This window comes from Lissotriton helveticus, chromosome 3_1, assembly GCF_964261635.1.
Source record: "Lissotriton helveticus chromosome 3_1, aLisHel1.1, whole genome shotgun sequence".
Lineage (NCBI taxonomy): Eukaryota > Metazoa > Chordata > Amphibia > Caudata > Salamandridae > Lissotriton > Lissotriton helveticus.
In genome coordinates, this window is record NC_136061.1 from 45,951,632 (window position 1) to 45,970,613 (window position 18,982).

Genomic DNA, 18,982 nt, shown 5'->3' on the forward strand with positions numbered 1-18,982 from the left:
AGCAGAGTTATCTTCAGGGGCTCACCCGCCATGAAGATTCAGTTCTCGGACAGCAGAGTTATCTTCAGGGGCTCACCCACCATGAAGGTTCAGGTCTCGGACAGCAGAGTTATCTTCAGGGGCTCACCCACCATGAAGGTTCAGGTCTCCGACAGCAGAGTTATCTTCAGGGGCACACCCGCCATGAAGGTTCAGGTCTCGGACAGCAGAGTTATCTTCAGGGGCTCACCCGCCATGAAGGTTCAGGTCTCCGACAGCAGAGTTAACTTCAGGGGCTCACCCGCAATGAAGGTTCAGGTCTCGGACAGCAGCGTTATCTTCAGGGGCTCACCCGCAATGAAGGGTCAGGTCTCGAATAGCAGAGTTAACCTCAGGCACTCACCTGCCATGAAGGTTCATGTCTCAGAAGGCAGAGTTATCCTCAGGGGCTCACCCGTCATGAAGGTAGTCAAGAGAGCTAGGTGTGGAGGCCTTTGCTACAACCTCCACAGCGCTGGGATGCCTTAGAGTAGCCATCGCGCTTTATAAATTATCTTTTCATTTCATTCCCACCATGAAGGGTCAGGTCTCGGACAGCAGAGTTATCTTCAGGGGCTCACCCGCCGTGAAGGTTCAGGTCTCGGACATGAAGGTAGTCAAGAGAGCTAGGTGTGGAGGCCTTTGCTACAACCTCCACAGCGCTGGGATGCCTTAGAGTAGCCATCGCGCTTTATAAATTATCTTTTCATTTCATTCCCACCATGAAGGGTCAGGTCTCGGACAGCAGAGTTATCTTCAGGGGCTCACCCGCCGTGAAGGTTCAGGTCTCGGACAGCAGAGTTATGTTCAGGGGCTCACCCGCCATGAAGGGTCAGGTCTTGGACAGCAGTGTTATCTTCAGGGTCTCACCCGCCATGAAGGGTCAGGTCTCGAATAGCAGAGTTAACCTCAGGCACTCACCTGCAATGAAGGTTCATGTCTCAGAAGGCAGCGTTATCCTCCGGGGCTCACCCGCCATGAAGGTTCAGGTCTCGGACAGCAGAGTTATCTTCAGGGGCTCACCCGCCATGAAGGTTCAGGTCTCGGACAGCAGAGTTATCTTCAGGGGCTCACCCGCCATGAAGGTTCAGGTCTCGGACAGCAGAGTTATCTTCAGGGGCTCAGCCGCCATGAAGGTTCAGGTCTCGGACAGCAGCGTTATCCCCCGGGGCTCACCCGCTATGAAGGTTCAGGTCTCAGACAGCAGTGTTATCCTCCGGGGCTCACCCGCCATGAAGGTTCAGGTCTCGGACAGCAGCGTTATCCCCCGGGGCTCACCCGCTATGAAGGTTCAGGTCTCAGACAGCAGTGTTATCCTCCGGGGCTCACCCGCCATGAAGTTTCAGGTCTTGGACAGCAGTGTTATCCTCCAGGGCTCACCTGCCATGAAGGTTCAGGTCTTGGACAGCAGAGTTATCTTCCAGGGCTCACCAGTCATGAAAGTTCAGGTCTCGGACAGCAGTGTTATTGAGAGAGCGCAAACTGATATAAAGATATGAGTACATCACACTTACCTATAGAGAGCATAATTCATGAAGAGAAATGCCATGAGTGCTAATAGTATCTGAAATTATATTCTAAATGTATAGCTAATATAGAGATTTAAGTAGAAGTGGAATTAATACAGAAAGGTGTGACATTATATGATTTTATTAGACGTGATTATTTTGAATCTATGTCGTGTAGCTGTTAACATATAAGATGGTCTGTAGTAAAACGCAGAACGTGGTAGGCCTTAGGGCCAGAGCTGGAGCTAAAAGGGAAGGTGTTTCTTTTCACGACACAGATTGTTTAACGTTTTTGGTCATTGCATTAATGGACTATGATTTAGAGTAATGTTTTCTAAATAATAGAATAAGAGTTTTAACATGCTTTAATTAAATGAAGAAATTGAATGCTATAATCATAATGTGAAATATTGTAGGCCTGAAATGTTTTAGCATTGATTTACACGTACATGTCTGGGCTGAGAAATGTTGCAAGCCTTTTTAGAAGTCTATGAGAGTTGGGTTCTTGGCGGCAGATATCTGTCTGCAACAGGAAAGGGGGGATCCAATTATAAGTGAATGAATAGAGGCCTGTTCAGTAGACGGCCCAGACATGGAGGAGGGTTCTGGAATGTTTAAGGGGTATCAGCGGGCCGGAGAAGAGACTGAGAAGCAAGGTCAACTCTAACGTCTGAGGCCCAATACAAAGCATCATGGAAAAAGCCTGAAGTTGCACCACGTGAGAGGCGTTTCGCAAGGGGCGTCTCAAATGTTGTTGACTGTTTTGTATTAGGGACAGCACCCCTGGGTGGAGTTAGAGCAGAGACCTGAGGACCCTTTAGAGAGCGGATGGGTAGGCAGTGAGGGGTCATGACTGGAGAACTTTAGGTTTTCACCAAGAGACTTAGAGTGGGTGACTTCCCTTGGGGGTCATTCATTGCTGACACCTTTGTTAGGTTGGGATTTGATTAAGTAGGGATACCATCTAGAACAGGGTAGGGACACCTAACCTGTGTTTGTTTTCCTCCAACCTAAATGAAGGAGAGATATGCGTCTATGCTGATAGCTTTGCTATTTTTAGAACTTGTGTTAGTGATTTCTGTTGCTCGTCTGAGGGCTTTTCGAGAGCACATGTATGTAATTGGACCTGTGTATCTCGTGAATCTCATTCTGAGATGCTTGTATTTGCAGCTCATTATATCTTTACAATAAACTTTTGAAACCTAGAAGTTGTCCGTGATCTTTAAGAGTAGAGTCCTTTCTTGGGTGAACTAATTTGCAGATAGGTGTACTGTTTCCTTCCAAGACAGGCAATAAAGGTTCAGTCGACCAGATCGAGGTTTGGATCAATAGATATAAGGTATCGATCAAAATCTCGCCCTTTCAGTTGGTAGCTATAGAGGATGGTTGCCTTCTTGAGGACGGTGACCTAGGCCAGGTTAGCTTACCCCAAGGCCCCTAGAAATCGATGATCGGAAGAACAGCCCGCAGATGAAGATCCGGATGACGTGAGACAGAAAAAGCAGCAGTATCGGTCGAGAGTGAGTATAAAGGGTTATGCGTGTTAGATTGCGGTGTTTTTGTATTGTGTCTATGTTGTAATGTCTGGCGGAGTTGAATGTCTGTAGAGTGACTGTGGAACAGGTTGTGAGCGCGCGCAACCGGTGGAAATCTTAAGTTCAAGGAGAGCTTAAGTGGTTCGGGTGTATCGGACACCCAGAGTAATTGTCAACTAGTGTGAAGGGGGTCATGAGGTACCATTGATCACCCGAGAGACCGAGATAGGGGGAACGTAAGAGTAAGTGCGTGAGTAACGGACGCTGGTCGGAAGTTACTGTGTGTGTAAGTAACCTATCAGAGAGCAGTTGTGTTGACAATTACAGATAGACTGTGGACGTACAGTCGAGAGAAGTGACCGCTTGGTCGGAAGTAGTCATTTTTTCAGTGTATGAATGGGACGCATGCATAACCGGGAGACGAGTTGAGAAAGGAGGGGTGCTGCTGCGAAGCGGAGAAAAGAGACGTCAGGTGGTGTCGCGCAGTGATTGGCTGACCGGAGAAAGACCGCGCTGTGATAGGCCAGCTAGCGAACACGTCATACAGGGTCGCGACGTGATTGGCTGACAGGAGAAAGACCGCGCTGTGATAGGCCAAGCTAGCAAAGCCGCGACAGGATTGGTGGATTGTCATCAGGAAGTAAACAGAGTAGCGAGGCTGAATTTTGTGCGCATAATTATGAAGTGTTTTAAATGGTTGAAAGCGCTGTTTAAGAAAGAGAAGCGGGGATCGTATGAAGGGGAAGAAGCCCCGCCGGAGGGTACGCCAGCTCGTTATATGGCAGTAAATGTTGGGTTGCATACGATCCTTTGGATATCAGAGTGGAGTAAGATTACTGAAGGAAACGAGGAACTGACGTTCCCGAAGTACGGGACGTTCAGATTAGAGGTGTTACATCGATTGAAATCAGTCATGACCTCAAAGAGACCCTTGCCTAGACCAACCCAGTTTGAAGCCCTTGAAGCATGGCTTAGGGCAGCGCATGAAAGGAATATGAACAGACGACAAGAAAGGGTGAAACGCTCGGTAAGGGCAGTACAGGATGCCAGGTGGGATGCGGATGCTAAAAGATGGAGAGTGCATAATTTGGAAATAAATAAACTGTACCCAGTGTTAGAGGCGCCAGTAAATAAAAGCCCCCTAGAAGAAGATGATGAGAGCGAAACAGAGGACAGCCTGATAAACAGATTACTGACAGACAGGCCACCCCCGTATAATAGAGCAGGGGGAGAGGTCGAGAATACTGAAGGAGAAAAGGGGGGCAATGCAGGAGAGCATAGACCGCTTCCCAGTTCAGAGTGGGATCCTGAGCCAAAGAAAGAGTTGCTCCAGCCTAGTCAGGTGCAACAGGTAGTCGGTAGGTTTGTGGTACAAAGAGCGCCGGAAACGGAAAGCGCCACATCCTACCCATTACCAGATGCACTACAGGTACCTGTTACCATAGGTCCTATAATATCGATATATGACCAAGAGAGAGCAAAAGGGGAAGAACGGAAGCGGAAAGACAGAGAAAGAGCAGAGCAGGCAAGGAGGAACGATACCACTAATTCCCCAAGTCAGATGCCGATACCCAGAGAGTGGAGCACCCCGATGCACACAGCAGGGGACCCAGGAGGAGATCCTGGGGGCCCTAGATGGCCAGTGGATCTGAGGGGATCTGGACGAAAATCCTTTCAAGAGCTAAATGAGTACATGAAGCAGTGGGATGAGGCAGTGAAGGCTCAAAAGTGCATCAACGCTGCGGAAGCAGAAAGAGAAAGTCAGGACAGCAGAGCACGAACTCACTGCGGGGCTGGGGAGAGTAGCCCGGAGTGGGACTGTAGAGGGAGTAGGGGAGTCACCCATTGGGCCCGGAGTGGAGGTAGAACAGACCTGGAGAACGGGGGCCCCGGGAGTGGAGGGGTGGCGTGCCCAATACTCAGTGAAGAGGAGAGGAGAGCGCAAGAGTACAGAAACAGCTTTAAGTGTCCACACTGCGTGCCTGCCACCAGAGAACAGAATGGGAGTTGTGAGAGGTCGCACCATAGTCCCTGTGATGACAGAAATGAGCGCAGCCCAGGGAATATGGGGAACCAGGAAGGATCGTATCGGATACTGAGCGATACGAGGCAAAGGGAGTGTAGCGACCAGAGGGAAAATAACAGAGAGATGTGCGGTGAGAGGAGAGAAGAAGACGAGAGTAGGCAGAGAGAGAGTAGGGATAAAAGGCCCGTGTTCCATCACCTTCCAAGATCGGATGGCCGAGCATGGGACCTGGAGAGATGGGAGCAAGGGAGACCACCCATTAACTCTCCCGAGCCCAAACGCAGAGCTCGAAGTTGGGATGGGAGGGAGACCAGTGAGCCCCCTTCAAAAGACATATTGCGAGCTGAGATAAAAGCCAAGAGACTTGATGTCTCCAGCTTAAGGTCAGATCTGGATGACATGGTAGATGGTACCCTGCCTTTAGAAAGAATGGAAATGTATGAACAGGATGAAATACTGTATATGGCAAAGGACATCACACGAAAGGCGAGAGCAGTTCATGAGAAGTTAGTCGAACTAGCAGGCAAATATATGGTGGACTTGTCAAGAACCAAAGCATTACAGGGTAACCACAGGCTACATTACTCAGATCGAGATCTAGATGAGAGGAGAACGATTGGGCTGAAAACACACATAAGGGAACTGATTACTGGAATAAGGACATGGAGGGCACTAGATAAATGGGAAGAGAGGTGGTCCAAGAAAGGGACCGGCAGAAGAAGCATGATTGGTATAACACCAGGACAGCAGGGAATAGAAGCTTACCCTTTGCGTGAAGTTGCCAATGGGAGCTATGTACATGTCCCTTGGAGTAGGGGAGATTTAGCTGCTTTTACCACATCTTTCCCCAAGTTACGAGAGAGCCCCGTGGAGTGGTACAAGCAAGTCGAGAGGTTTGTAAAGATCTCAAAAGTCCTATGGATAGATCTGAACACGCTGTTTGACATTGTAGTACCAGGGGATCTGTGGACAGCATGCAAGGTTAGCGCTGAGTGGCCCACAACGGAGCCAGAGAGAGATGCTAGGACTAATGGGCCGTCCGAGATTGTGATGGCAAAATTCGAGAGAGTGATGACTTGGCTGAAAGAGAAAGTGCCAATGCAAGATATAGATTGGGTCAGAATAGACAGAACGAGACAGGAACCCAAAGAGACAGTTCACGAATATTACGAGAGATTGCTGAAAGCGTTTAAACAGTATAGCGGTTTGGATGTAATGGATCCAAAGGATATAGGGCAATTTGTGTCCAAGTTCGTCCTGGGACTGAGACCGGATATTAGTTTAATGATTCAGCAACACTCGATTTGTTGGCAAAGTAGACCCCTAGATGAAATACTGAGATATGCTAGGTACTGCTGTGATGAGGTAGACTCCAAGGCTAAGAAACTAAAGGAGAAGCTGATGGTGGTACAATTGCAGACAGCAGGAAAGGGGGGACCGCAACAACAGCAGCAAGGGACAGGTACAGGAGGTAAGAAGCAGTACAGTCAGAACAAGGGTAATGAGGAGAGTACTACCTTTAGACCCAGAGTAGACATAGCTACCTTGAAGAAAACGACTAGGTGCCACCAGTGCAACGAGTTGGGGCATTGGAAACGCGAGTGCCCTTACAATGTAGAGATCGGAGAGCAAGAGATAGAGGAGGAAGAGGTCCAGAGCGCACCTATGAGAGGGGCGACGCCATACCAAGGGAAGGTGCTCAAAGGGGGGGGGGCTCCTCCCCGAGCCCAGTTCCCGCAACCTCCTCGAGTAGGGAGTATGGGTAAGACCTATAGACAAATGCCCCTGTTTGTGGAAGGTGAAGAATGCTATTATGTGGACCCATTAACCGGACAGAGAGTGGAAAGAGAAGACTGCACCCTTGGGGCAGCCTTAGAGGTAGATCAGAGGGGACCCTATGTGGAAGCAGAAGTAGCAGGGTGCCCTACGACATTTCTGGTGGACACAGGAGCCACTAGATCCACGATCAGATCAGCTGCAGTTCCAGACCTGCCCATGTCTGGAGAGACCATACAGGTGGTAGGGGTCGCAAACAGGAGAATAACCAGCCAATTGACAGAACCGGTACAGGTGAAAATAGGGAAGTACAGCGATGAGCACCAATTTGTGGTTTGCGATTCAAGCCCTGTGTGTCTGCTAGGAAGAGACCTGTTGTGCAAATTGAATTGTACTATATATTGTACACCCCAGGGAGTGGAGGTATTGACTAATGATGATGATGCAGATTTCAAAGTTGCAAACTCAAGAATATGTGTGGAGCTGTACCCTACTTTGACAGTAGACGAGCTTCCCTGGGATTTGAGAGAGACAGTGGCATCAGAGGTATGGGATTTCACTGGGGAAGAGATTGGATTGGTCAAAGGGGTGGACCCAGTGAAAATTGTAGTGAAACCGCATGCTGAGTTCCCAAGAACACCCCAGTATAAACTGACTCCAGAAACGATTGCAGGCATAAAACCCGTGATCGAGTCCATGATTAAACAGGGAATACTGAAAGAAATCGTGGGTAGTCCATGTAACTCCCCGATTATGGGTCTGCAGAAACCAAATGGGAAATTCCGGATAGTGCAGGACCTTCGAAAGATTAATAACATAGTCGTTTCATGTTGTCCAGTGGTACCGAATCCATCAGTGATACTGTTTCAGATTCCATTCCAAGCTGAGTGGTTCACTGTGATAGATCTTTGTCAGGCTTTCTTTTCGATCCCTTTGGACGAAGATAGCCATTTTCTTTTCGCATTTAAGCTGGAAAATCGCGTCCTAACATGGTGTCGTATCCCTCAGGGGTATACAGAGAGTCCATCGATCTTTAACCAGCTTCTGAAGAAAAATCTTGAAAGTCTAGTGCTGCCCCAGAAGTCAGTTCTGGTCCAGTACATAGACGACCTCCTTGTGGCGTCAGAAACAGAAGAAGCTTGCAGGGAAGACTCCATTGCTTTGTTAAATCACCTAGCTGCCAATGGGCATAAGGTATCCCCGGGAAAATTGCAGTACTGCCTGACAGAAGTGCAGTACTTGGGACACAGAATTGAGAAAGGCAAACGAAAAGTGTCACCAGACAGGATAGAGGCGATCATGAAAATGAATGCGCCTCAGACCCAGAGAGAGGTCAGGATGTTCCTAGGGATGGTGGGTTATTGCCGACAGTGGATCGTGAACTTTTCACTGAAAGCAAAGCCCTTGCAAAAACTGACGCACAAAGAGGTGAGTGATCCGGTACCATGGGACAAAGACTGTTTGATGGCATTCTTACAGCTGAGAGAGGACCTGTGTCGTGCTCCGGCATTGGGAATGCCTGATTACAATAAACAATTCTTTCTTTACTGTTGTGAGAGAGAAGGTTGTGCGTTGTCTGTGTTGGTCCAAATCCATGGGAATGCCCGTAGACCAGTTGCTTATTTCTCAGCTACTTTAGACCCAGTAGCCGCAGCGTTGCCCGGATGTCTCAAATCCGTTGCTGCAACGGGTGTCAGCATTGAGAGATGTGAAAATATTGTTATGGGGCACCCGTTAGAGGTGTGCGTGCCACATTCTGTTGAACTGTTGATGACCAGGACCAAAACACAGCATCTGACCAACAGCAGGCTCACGCGCTATGAGCAAGTTATTCTTGCTGCAGAGAACGTGACCCTCAAGAGATGCTCTGTTTTGAACCCTGCTACCTTAATGCCACTTCCAAATGATATTGATGATGATGATGAATATACAGACCATGACTGTCTCGATGTGACTGAACTATGCACCAAACCCAGACCCGACATCGTAGATGAGCCACTGACCGACCCAGACGAAGTTTTCTTTGTCGATGGCTCATGTGTAAGAGACGAAGTTGGGCAGTTGAGAGCAGCTTATGCTGTTTGTACAATTGAAGGAGTTGTGGAAGCAGGGTGCCTGGAAGGAGTACACTCCGCTCAGGTAGCCGAGATTATTGCCCTAACACGTGCTTGCTTAGCAGGCAATCAAATTCGAGTCACCATCTACACCGACAGCCAATACGGGTTTGGGGTAGTTCATGATTACGGGCAGTTATGGTCTCAAAGAGGGTTCATGACTTCTTCAGGCTCTCCCATTCGCAATGGAGAGTTTGTGCGCCTGTTGTTAGAAGCATTGCAATGTCCAGCAAGTATCGCAGTTGTAAAGTGCATCGCACATACCAAAAATGAGGACTTTGTTTCAAAAGGCAATAGATATGCTGATGAAGTTGCGCGGTATTGCGCAGAACAAGGTTACTCTTTCACAGAGGTGGATGTGGGTGGAATAAATGTAAGAACTGAATTAGCCATGATACTGGAAACTGTTGATACTTGGGATGAACTGTCAACCATGCAAGAAAATGCTCCTGATTCTGAGAAAGAAACATGGGAAAAGGCAGGATGTGTAATGGGTGAGACTCATTTTTGGGTCTCAGCAGACGGCAGAGCAGTGTTGCCCAATGAGATGGTGAGTCCAATGGCTAGACTCATACATGGTCCAGTACACTTAGGGAGAGATGCTATGCTGAGAGTGTTTAGACAGACTTGGTACAATCCTAAGTTTAGAATAGCAGCAGAAGCAGTGTGCCAGCGTTGTGTGACCTGCCAGCAGCTGAATGTAGGGAAAAGAACACCAGTTGCACTAAGTCACATAGGAAGGTCTGGAGGTCCATTCAACAGAATGCAGATAGATTTCATTGAAATGCCAAGATGCAACCGCCTCCGCTATGTCCTGGTGGTTGTTTGTGTGTTCTCCAGATGGGTTGAGGCATACCCTACACGTAGGTGCGACACCCTCACAGTGGCTAAGTTACTGCTTAGAGAACTTATCCCTCGGTTCGGGGTGCCGGCCTTTTTGGAATCAGATAGGGGAACACATTTTAACAGCGAGCTTGTGAAGATGATTTGTGTTGCACTGAATATAGACCAAAAGCTCCATTGCAGTTACCGACCAGAAGCCTCAGGAATTGTGGAACAAATTAATGGCACGATCAAGTCCAGAATAGCGAAAGTTTGCTCCTCAACGACCCTGAGTTGGCCTGATGCCCTGCCATTGGTACTCATGAGCCTTCGTAGTACCCCAGACAGAAGAACAGGGTTGTCACCACATGAGGTGTTAATGGGGAGAGCAATGAGACTGCCATCTATTCCAGCTACTGCACTGTTAAATATCACAGATGATATGATCCTGGACTATTGTAAGGGGCTGTCTGACGCCATGCGTTCTGTGTCCCTTCAGGTGCAGGCTGCAGAGGTTCCAGCGTGCCAGGGCCCTTGCCATGACCTGTATCCTGGGGACTGGGTCCTGGTGAAGAAACATGTGAGAAGAAGCTGCTTGGATATTCGTTGGCGTGGGCCCTACCAGGTCATCCTGATCACAAGTACAGCTGTAAAGGTGGGAGGCCTGCCCAACTGGATACACGCGTCGCATACGAAAAGGGTTCCAGCACCTCTGGAAACAGCTCCTCTCTCGGATGGACGTCCAGCTGAGGACCAAGAAGCCATAGAGGGGGCTAGCCAAGCTGTAGAGGTGCCAGTGGAAGCAGGGAACGAGTCTGACCAAGCTGAGGACGGTCAGTACAACAGCGAAACAGAAGACGCTACAGAAGGAGAAGACAGCTGGGAGTACGAGTCCGACCCGGACAGGTCTGAAAGAGAGCGAGAACAGACCAGAAGGAGAAGGAGTAGAAGGGCACGTGGAGAAGCAAATTGGCCGCAAAGAAGAAGTTCTAGCCTGAGGTCAACTCCAGAAGCAACCCTTCCTCCGATATCAGAAGACTCAGACCCAGAAGAAGGTGCTCAGGGCGCTGAGGCACCGGACCGAAGAAGGTCAAGAAGAGTGCGTGTGCCTAACAGAAGATACTCCACACCTGAGTGGACATATCTGGCGACAAATGTCTGTGAAACCGGAGACAGGGAGGATCCGAGCGGTGGTGGTGTCCAGTTCTGAGCCCATTATCACCGTGGAAATACAATTGTTGGTACCCGGTGTCGAACAAGAAGGGTCACTAACATTCGTGCTCCCCAGACCTCCCCGCCTCAGCAAGTTAAAACACATGTTTCTTACAGAATTGAAATTCCCCGACTTTGGTACCACGATAACAGCACATGAAGAGCATACTCTTCGCATGGAAATATTGAACTATGCTATTGAAGCTGCAACCACAAATCTAATAGTCGATTGTTAAAGGACTTTGTAAATAAAGCAAGCAGAAGAAAAGAAGATTACCTAGCGCCCAGGAAGCAGAGAATTTTAGGGAACCCCTTGAGTGGATGGAGAAGGGCTAGGGTTGTCTTTTTGAACTGTGAAAGGACTTTTTGCGAAAAAGGCTGTCAGCCTCCAGCTGTGTGGATTCTAAAGACAAAAAAAGGATTGAAAGAGACTGTAAAGGAACGAGATGAAAAGAACTTTTTTGCAGAGAGAAAGGGAAAAGCTAGATTGTCTGACGAAATGGAGGCCGGCACCCCGAACCGCAGAGCTAAATGTATAATAGGTACACTAATAGTAGGAGTGATAATATTAATAGCTTTAGTGGTAACAATTTCTTATGTAAAGGGACATGAGGAAGAGGTAAAGGTAACTGATGCGAATTCTGTAGTAACACTTACACCTACTGTTGCAGGTGAGAAAAGGGAAAACACTCAAGAGAAAGCGTTATTGGCTGCAGAAGCCCGCAGGTTACATGTAGACGAGTCCCAAGGAGACTTTAGGTCAAATGCTTATGCTAAACTTTTGTATGAATACGTGGATGCCATGGAGGTTAAGGATTGCTACGTCTGCATGCAGTTGCCTGCGTCTGTAGATGAAGGAATTCGATATCATCACCTCCCTCTGACATATGGCATTACATGTAGCTTATTGCTTAGTATATTTTATGAGAGAGATAGTTTTGAATACTATTTCTCCAATTATGATTCTGTGTTGCCAGAAGTCCCGAATTATAAGCAGATGAATAAATGGGATTACTGGAAGAGTGAAGACAGATTGGCCAAGTTCTTCATTCCTTGGATTACCTTAGATACTTCACATGCCCGTAGAAATAATCTGACATGCAAGGTGTCAGAAGTCGAGAAAAAGTTCATAGGGCAGGTGGATGATCGTTACAGGAGACAAAAGATTTTGAAAAAATCAGGACAAGGGAAATTAGATTGGACCGAGGAAGAGAAGTCACACAAGAGAAAGGGTAGTAGTGGTCCAATAGCTTTAGATAAAGCGCAGAAAGGAAAGTTATGTCTTCACCGAGCCAAAACGTATTATGAAAATGTATACGTGGGTGAAGTTGACTGTGAACATGCTTTTAATTTAGAGTACTACACTAAGGATTTCCTGAAGGGAATGCAAGTGATTCCAAATGTATATTTTGTATGTGGAAGAAATGCTTACGTGAGACTACCTGACAACTGGTATGGATCATGTTACTTGGCAATTGTCTTCCCCAAAATATATCATGCACAAGACTTATTGATCATTGAGGGCCAGACATCATCGAGGGGAAGGAGAGATTTAGGCGATGCAGAAATGGTTGGAGATGTCTTTGGAGCTATGTTCCCTCTTTTGGGAATAATCCTTAATGATGTTAAAATTAGACGACTGGCAACAGTTGTCGACAGGTTGTCTGCCAGCACTGCTCAGTCCTTAATGCTGGTAGAAGGAGAGATGCAATCGATAAGGGCTATGGTTCTTCAAAATCGGCTTGCATTAGATGTCTTATTAGCAAAAGAGGGCGGAGTCTGTAAGGCTTTGAAGGTTCAGGAATGTTGCACTTACATTCCAGACCTTTCAAAACCCCTTGAGAAAGTTATTAAGAACATAACTAATATACACAAAGAGATCGCAGACTTGAGTAGAGAAAATGTCTGGGAAAAGGTGGGCCACGGAATGAGTACAGTTGGAGGGTGGTTTTCCACCTTAGGCAAAAGCTTTATTTGGTATATCCTAAAGCCTATCATCATAATATTGATCTGTGGGATAGTATTGTGGGGATTGGTGAGGGTATTCAAATGGTACAGAGCAAGAAGGTCAGAAAGGGCCCAAAGAGAACAGTTGCAGAGATTGGCTGCCATACAAGATAATCAGTACAGGAGCCTGAGAGCTCTGGAAGCGCAGAGAATGCCAGCAATAACTGCAGTTTAAATGTTAGTGATGACCCCGAGAGGTCATCAAAGGGGGGAACTGAGAGAGCGCAAACTGATATAAAGATATGAGTACATCACACTTACCTATAGAGAGCATAATTCATGAAGAGAAATGCCATGAGTGCTAATAGTATCTGAAATTATATTCTAAATGTATAGCTAATATAGAGATTTAAGTAGAAGTGGAATTAATACAGAAAGGTGTGACATTATATGATTTTATTAGACGTGATTATTTTGAATCTATGTCGTGTAGCTGTTAACATATAAGATGGTCTGTAGTAAAACGCAGAACGTGGTAGGCCTTAGGGCCAGAGCTGGAGCTAAAAGGGAAGGTGTTTCTTTTCACGACACAGATTGTTTAACGTTTTTGGTCATTGCATTAATGGACTATGATTTAGAGTAATGTTTTCTAAATAATAGAATAAGAGTTTTAACATGCTTTAATTAAATGAAGAAATTGAATGCTATAATCATAATGTGAAATATTGTAGGCCTGAAATGTTTTAGCATTGATTTACACGTACATGTCTGGGCTGAGAAATGTTGCAAGCCTTTTTAGAAGTCTATGAGAGTTGGGTTCTTGGCGGCAGATATCTGTCTGCAACAGGAAAGGGGGGATCCAATTATAAGTGAATGAATAGAGGCCTGTTCAGTAGACGGCCCAGACATGGAGGAGGGTTCTGGAATGTTTAAGGGGTATCAGCGGGCCGGAGAAGAGACTGAGAAGCAAGGTCAACTCTAACGTCTGAGGCCCAATACAAAGCATCATGGAAAAAGCCTGAAGTTGCACCACGTGAGAGGCGTTTCGCAAGGGGCGTCTCAAATGTTGTTGACTGTTTTGTATTAGGGACAGCACCCCTGGGTGGAGTTAGAGCAGAGACCTGAGGACCCTTTAGAGAGCGGATGGGTAGGCAGTGAGGGGTCATGACTGGAGAACTTTAGGTTTTCACCAAGAGACTTAGAGTGGGTGACTTCCCTTGGGGGTCATTCATTGCTGACACCTTTGTTAGGTTGGGATTTGATTAAGTAGGGATACCATCTAGAACAGGGTAGGGACACCTAACCTGTGTTTGTTTTCCTCCAACCTAAATGAAGGAGAGATATGCGTCTATGCTGATAGCTTTGCTATTTTTAGAACTTGTGTTAGTGATTTCTGTTGCTCGTCTGAGGGCTTTTCGAGAGCACATGTATGTAATTGGACCTGTGTATCTCGTGAATCTCATTCTGAGATGCTTGTATTTGCAGCTCATTATATCTTTACAATAAACTTTTGAAACCTAGAAGTTGTCCGTGATCTTTAAGAGTAGAGTCCTTTCTTGGGTGAACTAATTTGCAGATAGGTGTACTGTTTCCTTCCAAGACAGGCAATAAAGGTTCAGTCGACCAGATCGAGGTTTGGATCAATAGATATAAGGTATCGATCAAAATCTCGCCCTTTCATTATCCTCAGGGCTCACCCGCTATGAAGGTTCTGGTCTCGGACAGCAGAGGTGTCCTTATCATACCCATTGTAAAGTTACAGGGAAACAAGTGTTACAGGTTCAGCGAGAGGTAGAAGATTATTCTTTGAGTTACACAGAGGTTACAGGCTCAGACCATAGAGATATCCCAGATATTGTAAAGATCGCACAGACTCAGGGCACAGACAGCAGAGCTAACCCACAGGTGATAAATGTTTTCAGGCTCTGGGCACAGACAGCAAAGCAAATCCACAGATGATAGTTGTTTCAGGCTCAGATCTCAGACAGCAGAGCTAATCCACAGGTGATAGATGTTACAGGCTCAGGGCACAGAGATATCCCTGACAGTGTAAAGATCGCACAGACTCAGAGCTCAGACAGCAGAGCTAACCCACAGGTGGCAGATGTTAGAAGGCTGGGGCCGGGGCAGAAGCGTTACTCCTCAGGTTACACAGATGTTACAGGCTCAGGCCACAGAGAGCAGAGATGCCCCTCATATTATAAACCTTCCACAGACTCGGGATTCAGACAGCAGAGCTAACCCACAAATGGCAGATAGTGCAGGCTCAGACAGCAGAGCTAACCTACTGGTGACAGATGTTACAGGTTCAGCGTTTTGGGGGGAGAGTTAATCTTTGAGTTACACAGATGTTACAGGCTCAGGGCACAGAGAGCAGAGAGGTCCCTCATATTATAAACCTTCCACAGACTGAGGACCCAGCCAGCAGAAACATACCAATGGTGACAAATCTAAATGCTCAATTTCTGAAGACTAGGGCTGTTTCTCAGAATATATGCTTTACACGCTCGTGTGACAAACAGCCTTTCTATCCGTTACACAGAGAACAATATTGTGCAATAAAGCCCTCCAGATGCAGCGAATCAGCGTGCACGGCCTTTAGACAGCGGAGATATCTCTCATATTATACAGATCTTGCTGATTCCAGCTTCAGCAAAAAAGCCTCTCAAAATTCTACAAGACAAAATAAACAAGATTTTTAACTTTTGAAAATGGCCTTCCAGTTCAGTCAGTGAGTCATAAAAATGCTTTGTTATAATTTAATTATGTGCGCAACAGCAAAGGTGTCCTGAAACTTCCCACTCTAAGGACTAATCAACTCGGTCTTTCTTCTGGATACTGCTGGACCCCCTTGTTTATAGCTCACAGTATACTCTCTCTATAATGTCTGACATGATTTTTTTTAAGTTCCCTATATGTTTTTAAGTTCCCTATATGTTTTAAAGTTCTCTATATTTTTTTTCAAGTTCCCCATATTCCTCAAAGTATGCTTCAGTCGCTCCATTGTGGTTTTCGAAAATTATATATTCCAATTATCTTTTCTTTAATTGCTTTAGTTCATTCTTTCACATCTAAAAACATAGGGGCATATTACCAAGGGTGGCGATAGGCAATTATCGCCGGTTTAGCGGCCGCTAAGCGGCGATAATTCTATCGCTCTATTAGCAAGCTGTGGCTAACTGATGTTAGCGACAACTTTTAGGCGATAGCGAGCGGTTTGGGGCCCGCTTTGCATGTCAGCGATATTTATCGCTAATGACATGCAAAGTGGGCGTACCCAACCTGTTAGCGACTGAAAGCAGTCGCTAACGTCACTATCGCCTATTAGCTAGGCAGGCGTAGCGATGGAAATATTCCCGCTATCGCCAAAAACCAACGTCTGCTCAGACCAGTTCTTAGCCATGTTATCCAATGGGAGGTGGATAACATGGCTAAGAGCATTTTCTCGCTAATGCGTGAATATCGCTGTATTCTCAGCGATATTCACGCATTTCGCCGCTATCACTGGATATTTTAGCACAATAGAGAAAAACGTTGCTAATAGCATGTGTTCTCCGCAAACATATCCAGCGATAAAAAAATCGTCGCTAAGACTATTTAGCGATAAATATTGCTACTTGTTGGTAATATGCCCCATAACTTCAATGGGACCCTGTGTTTCGAATGAGAACGCAGGCTCCCATTGGGAAAAAGGGTGTCTGCAGAAAACCTTGCACCCTGTTGCGGGCACCCCATGGTGTCTGTCACACTGTGCATGGTTTTACAGGGGGGTCCCTCGGATATTCTCATGATCATCAAGATGAAGGGGGACCTGCTAGGGGCCCCCTAAGTAAGTTTCCGACAGCCTTTTCGTGTTGGACAGTCCGACTTGGAAAGGCTTTCAGAATCCAACATCGTAATCGCTCAGTTGGAAACGCTGTCCATACATCTGTACAATTCGGCTCCGACTGACTCAGAGTCTCCGAGTGCCGATCAGAACCGATTCGGAATTACCGAACGGTTTCCATTCCGACCGCGTGCATCGTAATCGCTCGGTCGGAATTGTTTCCACAGGAGTAGGGCAGATGGGTTCCGACACGGTCTAGGAGAATTTGATGGTCGGTCGGAGGTTTTCCGACCAACATCGTAATCAGGCCCTTAGTGTCCAACTGCCCAAGTGTAAATTGCATATTACGTGTAATTATGTGGTAATCACACGAATTATGCAAGTAAATCATACATGATTTACCTTTTCGTCATTATTTGTGCCTCTTATGATTGGCCCTAAGTTTCTAAGCGGAGTTGTAATGCACTGCTTTGTGTTGCCTTGCGCGATGTGCCTTTGCAAGGAGTCCTATGGGGGGGTTTGCTTTATTCCGGTCATGTTACTCCAAATTTGCACAGATTACTAATAGATTTTAGTTTCGGCCTTACACAACACAATGCTGTTTGGCAATTTTTTCAAACCTCTGCCTACAGGGGAAAATGCAAACCTGCCTTCCTTGCTAAAGGCATATTTGGTGTCAGGGCTGTCTGTAGGCCAATATATGTGCCCTCCTCTATAATGTCTCTCGATTAACTATTAGAATGGTTTTATACGTACTTTATATTGACTCTTGACTGTTGACTGATGATTGCACCTCCTGCTCCAGGCAGGTCGCTCCCCACCCCTCACAGTTCCACCTAACTGTGCCCATGTCCCTGCTCCCTGATCTCACTGATGCTGTGAGTTCGAGGCCCTCCTCCACCCGTAGGCTCCCACCTGCGCCTCATCCCTGGTGGCCCAGTGGTGAGCCGTAAGTATCTGTCTGCTCTCTCTGTTCCTTTTCTGCCTGTTTTTACTTGTCTGCCGTTTTAATCTATTTTCATGTATTCTACTCTTTTCTGCCCGTTTTTCTCTCTGTAGCCCTTCCAGCGTTCCAGACTTGCCTTCCTTCCTGTATTTGTTTCCGGTCCCGCCTCATAGCTGCTCCTCCCTCCCACCTCCCCTTCTTATGGCGGCTGCTGCGCGGTGAAGAGAGTGACCCTTGACCCTTCTCAAGGCAGGTCGCTCCCCACGTTGGACAGCTCCACCTAACTGTGCCTGTGTCCCTGCTCCCTGATCACGCTGCTGCCGCGAGTTCGAAGCCCTCCTCCACCTGCAGGCTCCTGCCTGCGCCTCATCCCTGGTGGCCCAGAGGTGAGCCGTAAGTAAATGTCTGCTCTCTCTGTTTCTTTTCTGCCTGTTTTTACTTGTCTGCTGTTTTATTCAATTTTCTTGTATTCTGTTCTTTTCGGCCCGTTTTTCTCTCTGTAGCCCTTCCAGCGTTCCAGCCTTGCCTTCTCCTCCCGCCGCTGCGTCCCCTGCGGCCCCAACCCCTTGCTCGCCCATTCATTCCTGCTCCCGCCTCCCAGCTGCTCCTCCCTCCCACTGCCCCTTCTTATGGCGGCCGCACGCAGCGGGCACGCTGCTAAGTCCATCTGCGACCACCACGACACCCACCACCGCTACGATGCCAGCACCCTCCACAAACTCAACTTCGGCCGATCATCGATCTGCTTGCTGGCTACACCGAAGTGCAACCACGGACCCTTCTCCTGCCGAAGCTGCAGCTTCACCAGCCTCCAAGCCACCGCTCTGCCCACCGGGGTAGGACGCAACCACCTCAAATGCATACTACTCAACACCCACTCCGCCCACAAGCACGCCATCGAACTCTGGGACCAACTGGACCATCCATCCCGGACGTCGCCTTCCTGACGGAGACCTGGATGAACCCCTCCTCGGCGCCTGACATCGCCATAGCCATCCCGGACAGCTGCAAGATCACCTGCAGGGACCGCACCAACGAAGCAGGAGGAGGAATCGCCAGTGTCCACAGGAATACCCTCAGAATCTCGACCAGCACCGAAGACACCATTAGCGCCGCCAAACACCTGCACTTCCAGATCCACATCAAACTCAATACCACCCTCAGAGGAACCCTCATCTGCAGACCCCCCCGGACCCTGGCCACAGTTCAGTGACTCCATCACTGACTTTGTCAGCACGCACGCCCTTAAATC